The sequence below is a fragment of the Schistocerca nitens genome, chromosome 3 (assembly GCF_023898315.1).
Source record: "Schistocerca nitens isolate TAMUIC-IGC-003100 chromosome 3, iqSchNite1.1, whole genome shotgun sequence".
NCBI classification, from domain to species: Eukaryota; Metazoa; Arthropoda; class Insecta; order Orthoptera; family Acrididae; genus Schistocerca; species Schistocerca nitens.
Window position 1 is genome coordinate 811,586,593 of NC_064616.1, and position 15,077 is coordinate 811,601,669.

The window sequence follows — 15,077 nt, forward strand, 5'->3', positions numbered from 1 at the left end:
CCATTTGGAGTTATCCTTTGACGAGCTAGAAATCCAAAAGTATTTACGTTCTACAAGATTTACATTCCCACAATAAATAAGTTTTTTAACTTGAAACAACTGAATATCTTCCAAACGACGCATCGTACGAAAACAATGTTGTAAGAGAAACTTTGGCCACCTTCTAACCACCCATCCTAGCTGGGCAAGGCCAGCTCTATGTTTTCAAATAGGACCCCTCCCTATTTTTATTGCATATTCGGATTCTATGCCAAAAAATACGTACGGATTACTCAAATCATTGTTTCCCATTCGTCTTATATGGCACTGTAATCGACAAATATAAAGTGGGCCTGTTTTTGCAATTAAGAACTTACGCATTTGATTCTACACTTTATGTGCGAAATAAATGTAATCCTTTGTGTTCTAGCAAATGATATTTATGTTCGAAATTTCCTTTATCGTCGCAAATTTATGTACAGTACACTATGGTTAGCCGATTCAGTGTCTGGTCAGAAACTACGTGTAACGTGATTCAGGAAGAACGAATCAGTTGTAATAGTTTTCTATTCCCCTCGGGATGCTTGATATCGGTGAGTCCCCCTACCTATTCACCACTGGAATGATTGCTTTCAGTGAGTGTCCTTGCGTCTCATCGTAATTGTGATTCACAATAACTGCTCAAATTGGCGACCTTCCATTTGATACGTTTATTAGTTCGTGCGTGAATGCAAGTACACATCATAAAAGCTTCGTGAATTAGACTTATGGTATAAGGCAAAGGTACTCATCGAAATCAAAACACTCCAATGGTGAGAAGAAATGGGACTTACTGATATCAAGCGTACCAATGGGAACAGAAAACTACTAAATCAACCTCGTTGTTTCTGGATCACGCTACACGTAGTTTCCAACCAGGCACTGAAAAGGCTAAACATTTTGTGTTGTAAAATCAAATTCTCAACGTCAAAGTAAATTTGTAACATATATATCAACCGTTAAAACACAAAGGTTTACATTTACATGGTAAATGAAATGTAGAATCAAATGGATTCGTTATTTTAGCAGAAGCAGTCACATTTTATACATTTCGATTACAGAGTTATCTATCATGAATGGAAAAAATAATTTGAGTAAATCGTACCTATTTGTTGGAGTAGAATCCGAATTTGCAATAAAAAGGGGGAGGCGGATGTTCTTCCCACTTGAGAGTGCAAACTTGACCCCACCTACGCAGGGGAGGTGATTAAGAGGTGACTAGTCTTAGCACACACACACGTTCCTTTTCGAATATTATCTTTCCACCTAGAACATTTTTTTTTATCGATGTTCAATTTTCAAGATATATTTAGCTGTTCCAAATTCGCTACGGTCGCAGGTTAAAATCCTGCCTCGGGCATGGATGTGTGTGATGTCGTTAGGTTTAAGTAGTTCTAAGTTCTATGGGACTGATGACCTCAGAAGTTAAATCCCATAGTGCTCAGAGCAATTTGTCCCAAGTTAAAACAAACACACTGTATGTATAGATTGGTCAAAGATAAGCTGAAAAGGTTCTAAGAATGTTGCAGAGTAGGTTGTCCTAAGGAATAATTGTTAAGGAAAAATTTTGAAATGTAGCACCGTTTTTGAGTTAATTAACATTGAAGTTAGTCTATCAGGCCCTCACGGGTAAATTCAAGCGGCCCGTCAGAGACGGTGTGACCAAACGTGTATTTCGTTCGGCTTTCTAAAACGGAACAAGAGGATGATAAAAAAAATTGGACATGGGACAGTAGTAAGAATTGATTCCGAGCTGAAGCCTGGAGCAGGCTCGTGTGCTATCATTTACGCTACGACAATAACTGACAATAATTTTAACTGGCATACCGTTTTAATTAGCACGCGCAACGTCCTGGTTGGCTACATTCAACGCCAATTAACTCGAAAACGGCGCAACGTACAAGATTTTATTCTTAACAGTTATTTCCCAGTACAGCCTACCCTAAAACACCCTTACAAACTTTTCTGACTGTTTCTGATCACCCTGTATATCTAGTAATTTACATCGCCGGAGAATAGGAACAATACATTGATGCAATCTGAAAATATTGGTTTATAAGTGTTTTAACAAAAGCATACAGCAGCTAGCATCACAGAATGTAAGTTGAAGCCCACACAATGTGAAGATTGAAATGCAACAAAGAACAATTTGGTTAAAAAATAATACGACACGTTTACAACACGGGAACTCGGCATCCTGAGGAAAAATGTAGAGATAAAGGTACATTTTACGGCAGTCGGTGCGTGGTAGCATTTACTCCATTGGCGTGTGGAATCAAACGAAAATAATATCTGCGTGTGTGCCCCAATAACACTTTTGACTCAGTCTACAGGGTGTTACAAAAAGGTATGGCCAAACTTTCAGGTAACATTCCTCACACACAAAGAAAGAAAATATGTTATGTGGACATGTGTCCGAAAACGCTTACTTTCCATGTTAGAGCTCATTTTATTACTTCTCTTCAAATCACATTAATCATGGAATGGAAACACAGCAACAGAACGTACCAGCGTGACTTTAAACACTTTGTTACAGGAAATGTTCAAAATGTCCTCCGTTAGCGAGGATACATGCATCCACCCTCCGTCGCATAGAATCCCTGATGCGCTGATGCAGCCCTGGAGAATGGCGTATTGTATCACAGCCGTCCACAATACGAGCACGAAGAGTCTCTACATTTGGTACCGGGGTTGCGTAGACAAGAGCTACCAAATGCCCCCATAAATGAAAGTCAAGAGGGTTGAGGTCAGGAGAGCGTGGAGGCAATGGAATTCGTCCGCCTCTACCAATCCATCGGTCACTGAATCTGTTGTTAGAAGCGTACGAACACTTCGACTGAAATGTGCAGGAGCTCCATCGTGCATGAACCACATGTTGTGTCGTACTTGTAAAGGCACATGTTCTAGCAGCACAGGTAGAGTTTCCCGTATGAAATCATGATAACGTGCTCCATTGAGTGTAGGTGGAAGAAACTAAAATGAGCTCTAACATGGAAATTAAGCGTTTCCAGACACATGTCCACATAACATATTTTCTTTATTTGTGTGTGAGGAATGTTTCCTGAAAGTCTGGCCGTACCTTTTTGTAACACCCTGTATAAACCATACTGTGCATTTGCCTTGTAAGATTTTGCAAGAAGGTCATCATATTTTTCCTGTCTGTTGCCCTTTCTCTTCGGACAATGTCTAGTTTTTACAACATTAGAATAAATCCTCCGATTTATTTTGAAATTCACCTTGAAGAGACTTTAGTGACGAATTTAAACTCATTAACAGTGTTCAAGAGGAATGTGTAAGAGAATTATGTATCCGGCCTCTTTCGCGAAGGTTCTGTAGTTTAGAAGCATTCTACAGTAACATTTATCCTGTAAGTTTAGTATTATTTTTATATAAAAGATGAAACAAGACTATTCAGATCAGAAATGAGCTATTCCGCGACGTATATTGTGTCCGATCTCGTACACGGCGGAGCACAAACAGAAGACTGTTTTAATCTGGTCGCTTGCTACCATTGGTTTTATCGAGCTAGAAGAAATATGTTGCAGCTTTAAGACATAGTTCGAAGTCCTACGCTAACATGGTGCAACTAGTTCCTTAGTAATTCGGAAAGTATATGAAAAACGATCTATCACCGAAAGTAGGTTGTAAGCTTCACTTATAATATTGTTATCTGTAGATAGATATAAACAGGTTATAACTGCAAGGAATTCCAGAAAGGCTGAAAAAAGTTCCATGCCATGTAGAGCACATCAGCCCAACGTAGACGCTCGTTAATGTCAGATAGTACCTTTAAGAAATTATCACTTAATAGCCGAAATAATATTGTTTATAATCATGTGGTGTTGTTCAGATCTAAAGAGGATACTAGGGTGCCATTACTCATGAAATATGTACGTATCATACCATTAATATTTGGAAAATGGATTTAAGTTCATGGAGAAGAAATTAAAATTTTTAGATTGACTCAGGAAACTGTAATTATGTCAGAGACGGTAAAAGACGTGGAAGAAGCCGTTAAATGGAGAGAACAGTATCTTGAAAAGAGGTATAAGATGAATTTGAACAAAAGTAAGCATTCGAATTAAATCAGACAATTCTGAGAGGAACAGATACGGTAGGAGCGTTTTGTTATTTAGGCGGCGAAGTAACTGACGGCGACCGAAGCACAGAGGATACAAAATTCAAACTAGCGGTGGCAGAAAGCATTACAGAAAGAGGGAAATTCGCTAACATCGCATATAAATTAGAATATTATGAATGTGACATAAAGTTACGCAGGACTCAGGCGACCGTTATTATAACAATCAGTAGTTCTCCATTCAGGATGACTGGTCGTAACGGTAAACGTCAGCCACCAGCAAGGACTCACTTTGGTTCTCATGTGACATGTTCCAAATTTATCCATAATCAGATACCTAAAAAAAAATTTATAAGGTACTGTGACAGGTAGCTAGGGGATCCCACTTTGAAATTACCTAGCACGAAATGTGCTACACCTACATCTACATTGCACTCCGCAAGCCACCTAATGGTGTGTGTCGGCGAGTATTTTGGTACCACTATCTGATCCCTCCAACCCTGTTGCACTCGCGAATAGTACGTGGGAAGAATGATAGTCGGTAAGCCTCTATACTGGCTCTAATTTCTCGAATTTTCTTCTCGTGGTCAATACGACTCCTGAAATGTGCTGTCATAAAAATTCAATAATAAATCTCTCCGTAATGCACAACGCCTCTCTTGTAACGTCTGCCAGGGGAGCTTGTTTATCATTTCCGAAACACTCTCTCGGCATCTAAACGATCCCGAGACGAAACGTGCCGCTCTTCGTTGGATCTTCTCTATCTCCCCTATCAGTCCTACCTGATAGGGATCCCAGATAGATGAACAAAAAGCGAGTGCGCTACGTAGATATGGTGTTTCAAGTTTTATATGAAAACAAACATTCGCAGACTACAGAGAGTTTTGCAGCGTGTGGACCAAGATGATGTATTTGCAGCCAAGTGACGTCGCAAAACGTATAGTGGTACCAAGGCGCATCAACTAATTTACATTAATTACACCGTGTGTCTAATGGCTGTGAACCAACTTATTATAACAGAAATATTTTTTTTATACAAATGATAATGACAACTTTAAGTTTATAAAAGCTTCTAATGTATTTGTTTAAATTCGACAGTATTACGTGGCACCACAAATCGTCAAAAGCTACAATCACAACAGCGGCAGGGCAGGAGCCACAAAATTATAATATCAAATAGCAGTACAAAACTACGCAATAAATTTAAATACAGGCATTAACACAGAGGTAGGGGAATGTAATACTTTCGTTAAAATTAGGACAGTCCGGTACTATAGAGTACACAATATGCTCTACTGCGCTTACTTCAAACAGAAGAACCATTTTCAGCTAATGGGCACTACCAGTTTTTTATGAGACACAGGAATCTTTTGAGTATAAGCAAAATCTGTCGTGGGGAATTACACGTCATGTCTATACAAAACTAAGAAATATTACTTTGTTAAATGTACCATCAAATGTTAAAATCGTAGCGTCTTGTGACGCTTTAAGAAGTTATAAACTAAAAGTATAAAATACATAGTGTAATCGTACATCCCAAACCATAAAACACAGACAGTATAAATTAGAGGGGTAACTGACTGGGTGGAGGGAAGGTACGCTATACCAAAATTAAACTGAAACAGGACCGTTTATCAGAACCAGACATTGGTACCATACAGCCACGCTCATAAGTAATCCCGGAAAATATCGAAAAACCATTTTCGGTGAGAGCGGATCTGTTTATTCAAGATTCCACGTTGATTAGCTTTAATATACTTGTAATTCACATTTCCTTCCAAAATGTCTAAGTCTTGTGGCTCTATGTGTAAGATAGTTATAGATTTTTCAGTCATATCTAAACGAAGCTTCTTATCACTGAAATTACAACCCATAGCAGTCTTGTTTTTATTACAGTGTTCCCTGAATGTAGTTAAAAAGTCACGCCCTGTCAGCCCGATGTATACACTGCCACAGAAAGCAACAGGTCATTTTATGTACTCCCGACTTCGTAAACATATTCTGCTTATTGTCAACACATGTATGCAAAAGTGTCTTAAAATTCTTGCGTGTCTGGAAGCCCATTTCTATATTGGATTTTTTGAAATGTGCTGACAGTAGTTCACACAATTCCCGTTGTAGGATATAGATAAAAATTTGGATGGATTCTCAGGAAAATCTGGCGAACGATTTTTTCCAGCTATTGAAAATCGATTTACAAGTGTTCCGTATCTCACGTTCAGTGTATTGTATCAATTTCTGTTTTGACAAGTGCAAGACTTAAGCCAAGTTCAGGAAACTTGTTCGATGCTGATAGGAAAAAAGTAAGCTTACGCGCGTGTGGGTGGCAGGAGGCCACATTAATAATTACGTCAGTGGTGGATGGTTTTCTGAAAATATCTAAAAAAAAATCTGCAGGTTGTCTAGTGACAGTGAGTTCGAACTAGTGAAGACTTCTATTTGATTACAACTGCACAATCAAGCATAATTTTAAAAGCAACAGATTGCGGAAGCCTGTCAAGTCGATCATGTCTTATTCTGTTTCTCTAAGTGCAATAACAATAGCGACTACATATCTACAATGCAAAATTATATTATCAGATACTGCCTGTTATTTGTAAAGAACTTTCTTTCTATATAATTAGTGAAAATGTCGGACAAAAAGCAGGAAAGACAGCAACAGATTGCCGGACGTTCTTTTGAACATAAGCCTTACCGTTAAAAGTAAAACAGTTAAAGGGTAGCGTTACACGCAAAAAATTTACCAATACGTCCAGTGGTGGATGGATGTGAAGTTCCAAATTACAGTATTAAAATTTTTGCTATGGTAATCTAAAAGCAGCATTCACTTTTCAGGAAACCTGGCCCATCAAAAATAGTGGCGAGGTGGCGATGTTGTTAAAAGAAACTAATATTCCACATGAAATAGCAATGGCGTCTCTGGATATAACCAGTTTGCATGCAAATGTTCCGTATTAAGAGACTTGGATACCCTATGATTTAATCTTCTCAAGAATACGAAACTTACCGTAGGAGAAATTACTCAACTGTTAAATTTTTTGCTTATAATGCTAGCCTTTAACTGTTTTACTTTTAACGGCAAGACTTATTTTCAAAAGCACGGCCGGCAATGCGTTGCTGTCTTTGCGGATTTTTGGCTGACATTTTCATTACTAATACAGAAAGAAAATTCTTTACAAATACGGGTAATAGGGCAGTATAAGATAATATAATTTTGTATCGTAGATATGTAGACGATATTCTTATTGCACTCTGAGGAGTAGAACGAGCCATGACCGACGATGCAGGCTCCTGTAATCTGTTGCTTTCAAAATTACGCTTCATTTTAGAGTCGGAATCAAATAGAAGTCTTCAGTACATTGACTTGAATATCACTAGACCATCTACATATTTATGTTTAGATATTTTCAGAAAAGCATCCACCACTGATGTAATTATTACTGTGAACTTTCGCCAACCACGCGTAAGTAAACGTGCTTTTTTCTTGTCAATGTCCAACAGGTTAGCTAAACATGAGTTAAGCCTAGCATGTGTTAAAAAATAAACTGATATAATTAAAGAAATAGGTCTTATAAACGTTTACACTATACTTGATATATGGAACAGAATAACATGCTTTGCCTGATCCTCCTGAGAATCCACCTAAATTTGTATCTATATCCTATAATGGGTATTTGTGTGAACTACTTACACTATATTAACAAAGAAAAAAAAACAATATACAAGTCGGCTTCCAGTAGCGCGCAAGAATAGTGAGACACTGTTACATCAATCTGCTGACAATAAGCAGATTAAATTTACAAAATGTTTAGTATATAAAATCACTTGTGGATCCTGCGAGAGTGTTTACACTGGGCAGACAGAACATTGTTTTTTAACCAGATTTGGGGAACGTTATAATGAAAACATACTGCAGTGCGTTGTCATGTCGGTGACACGAAGCTTCGTTTAGATACGACTGAAATCTCTCTAACGTTTTTACACGTGGAACCGAAAGACAGACATTTTGGAAGAATTGAGATTTATACGCTTTTTAATGCTAATCAACACGGAATCTTGAATGAACAGATCCGCTCTCACCGAAAATGGTTTTTCGATATTTTCCAGGATTACTTATGTGCGTGACTGTGTGGTACCAATGCCTGATTCTGATAAACGCCCCCATTTCAGTGTCACTTTCGTATAGTGCACTTTCCCTCCATTCACTTTCCTTCCCCCCCCCCCCCCCAACCCCCCTCTCCCTTCTCTCTCTTTAATACTGTGTTTCATGGTTTGGGATGTCCAGGATGTACGATTTCACTATGTATTTTACACTTTTAATTTACAACTTCTGTAAAGCGTTACGAGACGCTACGATTTTCACGTTGGACGGTACATGGAACCAAGTAATATTCCTTAGTTTTATATGGACATGACGAGTGATCCCCCACGACTGATTTTCGTTGTACTAAAATACTTCTTCGTTTCATAAAAAACTGGATGTGCTCTTTAGCAGTAAATGTTTCTTCTAAATTCTGTAAGCGCAGTAGCGCATTTCGGATACTTCCTGGTACCGCGTTTGAGTTTGACAGACGGACATTCCTAATTGTAACAAATGTATTGCATTCCTCTTTTTCTGTCTGTATTTAAATTTATCGCATATGTTTGTACTGTGTTTTATATTTTACTTTTATGTCGCTTGTCCAATTGCACAATTGTTATTACTGCAATTTTTGACGACGTGTGGCGTCGCGTAATACTCCCGAATTCAAGCAAATATTTCTTGTGATCTTTTATCACTGTATTGTCGTCATTATCATTAGTATAAAGAATATATTTCTTATATTATGAGTTGGTTCGCGGCCATCACACACGGTATAATAAATGTACATTAGCTGATGCTCCTTGACGCAACTATGCATTTTGTAATGCCACCTCGTGGCAAAAACGTCTTATTGGTCCGCCCTCTGGAGACATGTGTCTGCGAATGATCGTTTCATATACAGCCTGAAACGCCGTATCTACAGCCAGAAATCGCTCCTGGATCGGTGTAGCACAGTTTGTGACAGGTGATTTCAGTCAAAGTGGAGTGCTATAGCTATTCATGACCGAGTGAGGTGGTTAGCACAGTGGACACGCATTCCGGGTTACGACGGTTCAAACCCGCGTCTGGCCATCCTGATTTAGGTTTTCGGTGATTCCCCTAAATCACTTCACGTAAATGCTGGGATGTTTCGTCTGAACAGACACGGACGAATTTTCTCTCCCATCCTTCCCTAATCCGAGCTTGTGCTCTGTCTCTGATGATCTCGTTGTCGACGGGAAGCTTAACACTAATCTATTCCTTCTTCTTCCTCAGCTATTCATGACCACGATTTTTTTAAATACTTTTGTATAGGAACTTCTGCAGATATCTGACGATGGATAAACTCCGAAACGTGTCATATTGAGAATAAAGTCACTCCTTGGCTGATTTTTCACTTTTACCATTGCCACGCAGTCAGTCTGAATGCAGAACTACCGAGTACTATAAATTTAAATATTAGGTCGTCTTTTCTGAAGGTATTTGTCTCGAGTTTGGCTTTGTACGGAATGAAATGTGGACGAGAAGCACCTCAGTCAAAGAGTGAATAGCAATGGTGATACAAAACACTACTGAAGATTAGATGGATAGATCGGATAATTAATGGGGGCTACTGAATTCAGCTGAATAGAAAAGAAATTTACCAGGTGTAAAAGTATGAAACCGGAATTTGCCTATAGATGGTGATAGCCGTCAGTGTAGGGCCCGAGAGACCGCCTCTGCAACGCCCTCTGTTTCCTGTAACGGCTGTGGACGATTATCAACACACAGTAAACCAAGTTCCATATGTCGATATCTGTTTCAAACCTGTAAACATGTCGAGTTTCGTGCCTACGAACTACGATTTGCGGACAGCATTGGTTTTCTGTTATCATTTGAAGAAAACCGCTGCAGAATCGCATCGAATGCTTGCCGAAGCCTTCGGCGAACATGCCCTTTCGAAAACACTGTTTCGAGTGGCTCAAAAATTCAGAAGTGGTGATTTCGACGTGAGAAACGAAGAACGCGGGAAATCACCGAAAATGTTCGAAAACAACGAATTGCAAGCGTTATTGGATGAAGGTGATATTAAAATTTAACAGGAACTCGCGGAACAATCGAATGCGACGCAGAAAGCCGTTCCTCTGCGGTTGAAAGCTATGGGAACGGTGCAGAAAGTGGGGCCGGCCGGAATGGCCTAGCGGTTCTAGGCGCTATAGTCTGGAACCGCGCGACCGCTACGGTCGCAGGTTCGAATCCTGCCTCGGGCATTGATGTGTGTGATGTCCTTAGGTTAGTTAGGTTTAAGTAGGTTTAGGTTCTAGGGGATTGATGACCTCAGAAGTTAAGTCCCATAGCGCTCAGTGCCATTTGCAGAAAGTGGGAAAATACGTTCCGCTTGAACTGAATGAAAGACAGCAAGCAGATCGAGAGACCACTTGTGAAACGCCTCTAACCAGATACAAAAGGAAGCCGTTTCTTCATCGAATAGTGACAGGTCATGAAAAATGGATACATTTTAAGAATCCTAAGCGTCATAAGGCTGAAGCCAGTCAAACAATCGACATCCACTATAATACAAAATCGCTTTGTAAAGAGGACAATGCGCTGTGTTTGGTGGGATCAGACGGGTGTAATTTATTACGAGCTGCTAAAACCTGGTGAAACCGTTAACAATGATCGGTACCAACAGCAAATGATCGATTTAAATCGATCATTACATGAAAAACGACCAGAATACGGAAAAAGACAACACAGTCATATTGCTCAATGATAACGCCGCATAACACATAGCAAAACAGGTCACGTAAACGATCAAGGCGTTCAGTTGGGAAATACTAGAGCATGCGGCTTATTCTCCAGACTTGGCTCCGTCCCATTATCATCTATTTGCATCTCGCTCAACAACGCTTCAGTTCGTGTGAAAAAGTACGACAACGGCTCGCTGACTGGTTCGCTTCAAAAGAAGAACTGTTTTTTTTTTTTTTTTGCGTGGTATTCAAAGCCTGCCGGAGAAGTGGGAGAAATTTATAAATAGCAATGGAGATTACTTTGAATAAAATTTGGTTTATCAGTTTCAATCAACAGGGGTATAATTCTTGCAACAAAATTCCGGTTTCATGCTTCTACATCTGGTATACAACGAAATGATCGAAAAAGTGATCCGTTTATGTGACACATTTTGATGCATGAAAGAGTAACCAATTTGGGAATGGATGGAAGTGTGTGAGGCGAAAACCGTAGCGGGAGACAAAGACTCAACTATAGTAGGCAGGATCAACTGTATTTTGGTTGCAGTAGTTATATAGGGATGAATTATGCACACTTTAGACTAGCGGCGAAATTAGGTCTGAGTAGCACAATGTAATTAATACTGGGGCAACGGCTTTGCCGCAGTGGATACACCGGTTCCCGTGCGAACACCGACGTTAATCGCTGTCGGGCGTGGTCGGCACTTGGATGGGTGACCATCCAGGCCGCCATGCGCTGTTGCCATTTTTCGGGGTGCACTCAGCCTCGTGATGCCAATTGAGGAGCTACTCGACCGAATAGTAGCGGCTTCGGTCAAGAATACCATCATAACAGCCGGGAGGGCGGTGTGCTGACCACACGCCCCTCCTATCCGCATCCTCAACTGAGGATGACACGGCGGTCGGATGGTCCCGGTAGGCCACTCGTAGCCTGACGACGGAGGGCTAAAAAAATTAATATTGGCCATATTATAAGTATTGAAATCAGTTGCGGCTCTGTAAATTCCATTTACGTATCTTAGGTTCTGATTTCTCGTAAAGAGACAATAAAAAGAAGCCGGAACCGTAATATTGGATGCTATACTTCCGTTAAGCTAAAATAATATCTTTGCATTCTGACTGGTAAGTGCGTAACATTGTTGGAGACACCACGATTCTTTGTTGGTTGTCCTAATAGGAAAATATCTTGCGGTATAGAAACCGAATTCAAATGTCTGATTGCTTCCTTTCACAATTCAATTAAGAGGGAGCCGACAGAGCGGCAGCAGCTTTCAGTGGCCATTCGTATAATGGCGCCGGTTCCGTGGGCAGCGTTTCCTGCATTAAAAGTTTCGTGCTTATTATGCTAGGCAGTCTTTTTAAGAAATTAATATTTGTTGCACCGCTCCGGCGTCGGTTATGGAGAGCTCCGGAGGAGTGACAGGCGTCGCCGTTAAATGAGCGCCAGGGGAAGTGGCGCCAACGGCCGCGTCATTAGGGCCCGCTTCCAGCTGAGTAATCGGCAAACTAGCCACGTATTCGCAGAAACATCCATCCCGCAGATTTAGGACTCGGCAGTGTCGCGTCAAACACTTCTAGGACATACCTTAAAGTTTATTATCAGTTTCATTCTACCGTCGTTTCTCGTATACTACCACTGTGTATAAACGACGCAATGGACTCCAGTGGTACAAATACTGGATTTCGTACATGAAGATGATACATTAAGCTCCATAACATTCCCCCAACCGAAAGTGTGGAACGATGAGAGGACGTTTACTGATCATAATAATGGTAATCTGCAGTAGGGTCTTTTGTTAAAACCTCAGAGCACCAATGGTATCGTCATGCCAGAAGTCACGTATGTCGTTTGTAAATAGCTTTCCACATTTGGTTTGGCTAATTTTACATGGTTTGCATGAATTCTTTAATTTCAAAGGAAACAATGCATAACACATGTTTCACATAATGTTGGCTATTCAGATGACAGCATTTGAGTTTAGTAATCGTTTAACTGGACAGCAAATTGCCATTTCTGTTATAAAAAAAGGGTTGAAAACTGGCGAGAGACACAGAAAGGCGATCTACGTCAATGTGACATTCACAGCCAATTGGTTTTTGGAACAGTTCTAAGCGTAAAGTTGCGCTGGTGCTGAATCAATATCATCAAACTTTCTGACTGGGATACCAATCAGTTGTTATTCATTTGTTGATCATTACTGAAGAGAAATTCGTTAACACGTATCTCAAATTATTTATATCGGCAAGTTCGTGTGGAGTGTCGAAGAGCAGGAGAAACGAAGAGCGGAGACAGAATTTGTGTGTATAGCGCTCTTGTTCGTGAGAGTTTTCGACGTTAGCTCTTGATGTTAGACCACCGGTCTTGTTTTTCCATTCGATTTCTTAATTTCGCAGGAGAACATAGCATTCATAAGATAGTTGCCACGTCCGCATAGGGAATGTTGTACACAATGTCCTCAACGGCCATGACCGATACTCAGTGCAAGTCCAAAACTTGACAGATCCCACAGAAGGAATAAAGGATCAACAAGAAAGATGTTTAGCTGCGTATATCATTAGGGATTGTGGATCTTGGGAGGACATCCTAGTGTTAGAGTAACGGTTGAAATAGCTCTGAGCACTATGGGACTTAACGTCTGAGGTCATCAGTCCCCTAGAACTTAGAACTACTTAAACCTAACTAACCTAAGGACATCACACACATCCATGCCCGAGGCAGGATTCGAACCTGGGACCGTAGCGGTCGCGCGGTTCCAGACTGTAGCGCCTAGAACCGCTCGGCCACTCTGGCCAGCGTTAGAGTAATAGAGTGGGTACTTATTACTGAGTCCAAAATTTTCAGTTTCACAGGAAGCCTCACGATAAAACTCATAACATTCTTATCTGAGCCGAAATCTCTTTCAACAATAAAACGTATGTTAATTGATTCCTGATAGCTGTCATCGAATATGTTAACAATGAAAAAATAAGATGTTAATTTTAGGGAATATATTTCCATTTTCGACTGGCGCTTCATAAATCTTCCTCCATGAAGCATGCACTTGCATAAAGCAAAAATAAAGATTGGTGTAACAACTTGTAACATAATTTTTTTGTCGGTATTCACCGAACTAAGCGTTAACCATGAATGAAACAAATTTTCTTTTGTTGTCTAAAGACAAAAAGTGGAAACCAGTATCTCAAAATTCATTATGTTCTTGGTTCAGGCAAATATTTTAACTCAAATAATGAGTTACTAATGAAATCAGATAAAGCTACGCACATTTACAGCTTTTTTGATGTCACATATTTTACAGAGACGAGGAATTAAATAACTTCATCAGTAACAATACGAACAAGAAAAAGTTGGAATGTGCTGTTTTAGTATAATATATTTTCTTTATTATTGTCTTACCAAGTATTACCTTGTAAGGTAAAGGTGTATGAAGAAAATGTACAAATTCTGTAAGCATCGGAAAAACGTTTGTTCTTGGCTTCGATCTGCAAAAAAATTAGCGAAAATGTCACTAACGCAGTATTAGGGGCAATATTCACCTGGAAACAAATTTTCAGCTTAAAAGAAACAAAAAAATCAATGTTTGAATTGTTTATAAAGACGTTCACGGACAAATGACATTTAAGGTCGTGCGATCGAAATTCCAAGTCAGTTTGCGTAGTGTGTAGATACTGCATCAAGGTTCGAGTAGAAGAATAAAACTAATTTCTGTTGCAAGTTATTTGGAATTTCCTTGCTGTTGTTGCTATTGCCGTTGTGGCCAAGTTGCACAGGATGGAACGGCCATTGTTTCAGGACTACTGAACTGTGTAGCTTTTCACTTCCACATTGCATTCCAAAAAAATATTTTTAATGTAACTTAAATTTAAAAAAGAAGTTCCACTGGCTTCAGTCGAAAGTATGAGATATTGTGCAAATTAAGGCCTGAAGAGAAATTTCAAACACAACGCACTAAAATAATACAACATGCTGAGGCTAAAATTCGATAAAGTGGCTGTTGTTATGAGGACATTTCAGTACACCTTTTATTTCAGTAGAAGATAAGGAAGAAGTGTCTAAAACCCTTTTCAGCATGATATTCAAATGAAAGGCAGTTTTCTCAAGTTTCACGGTAACATCAAACAAATTACATTTCTAAGATAACAATTCAGTCGAGGAAAGTACACGTCAGAAAATTCTTTTTGTTATTTTTTG

The 15,077-nt window shown here is 39.6% G+C and overlaps 1 protein-coding gene and 1 pseudogene across 1 annotated transcript in view; one reads left to right on the top strand and one right to left on the bottom strand.

Annotated features, from left to right (window-relative positions):
- The window catches only part of LOC126249435 (uncharacterized), a 334,540-nt gene that overhangs the window by 306,973 nt on the left and 12,490 nt on the right, over positions 1-15,077 (bottom strand). The window lies entirely within an intron of this gene.
- On the top strand, positions 11,516-11,633 carry LOC126249816 (5S ribosomal RNA; annotated as a pseudogene).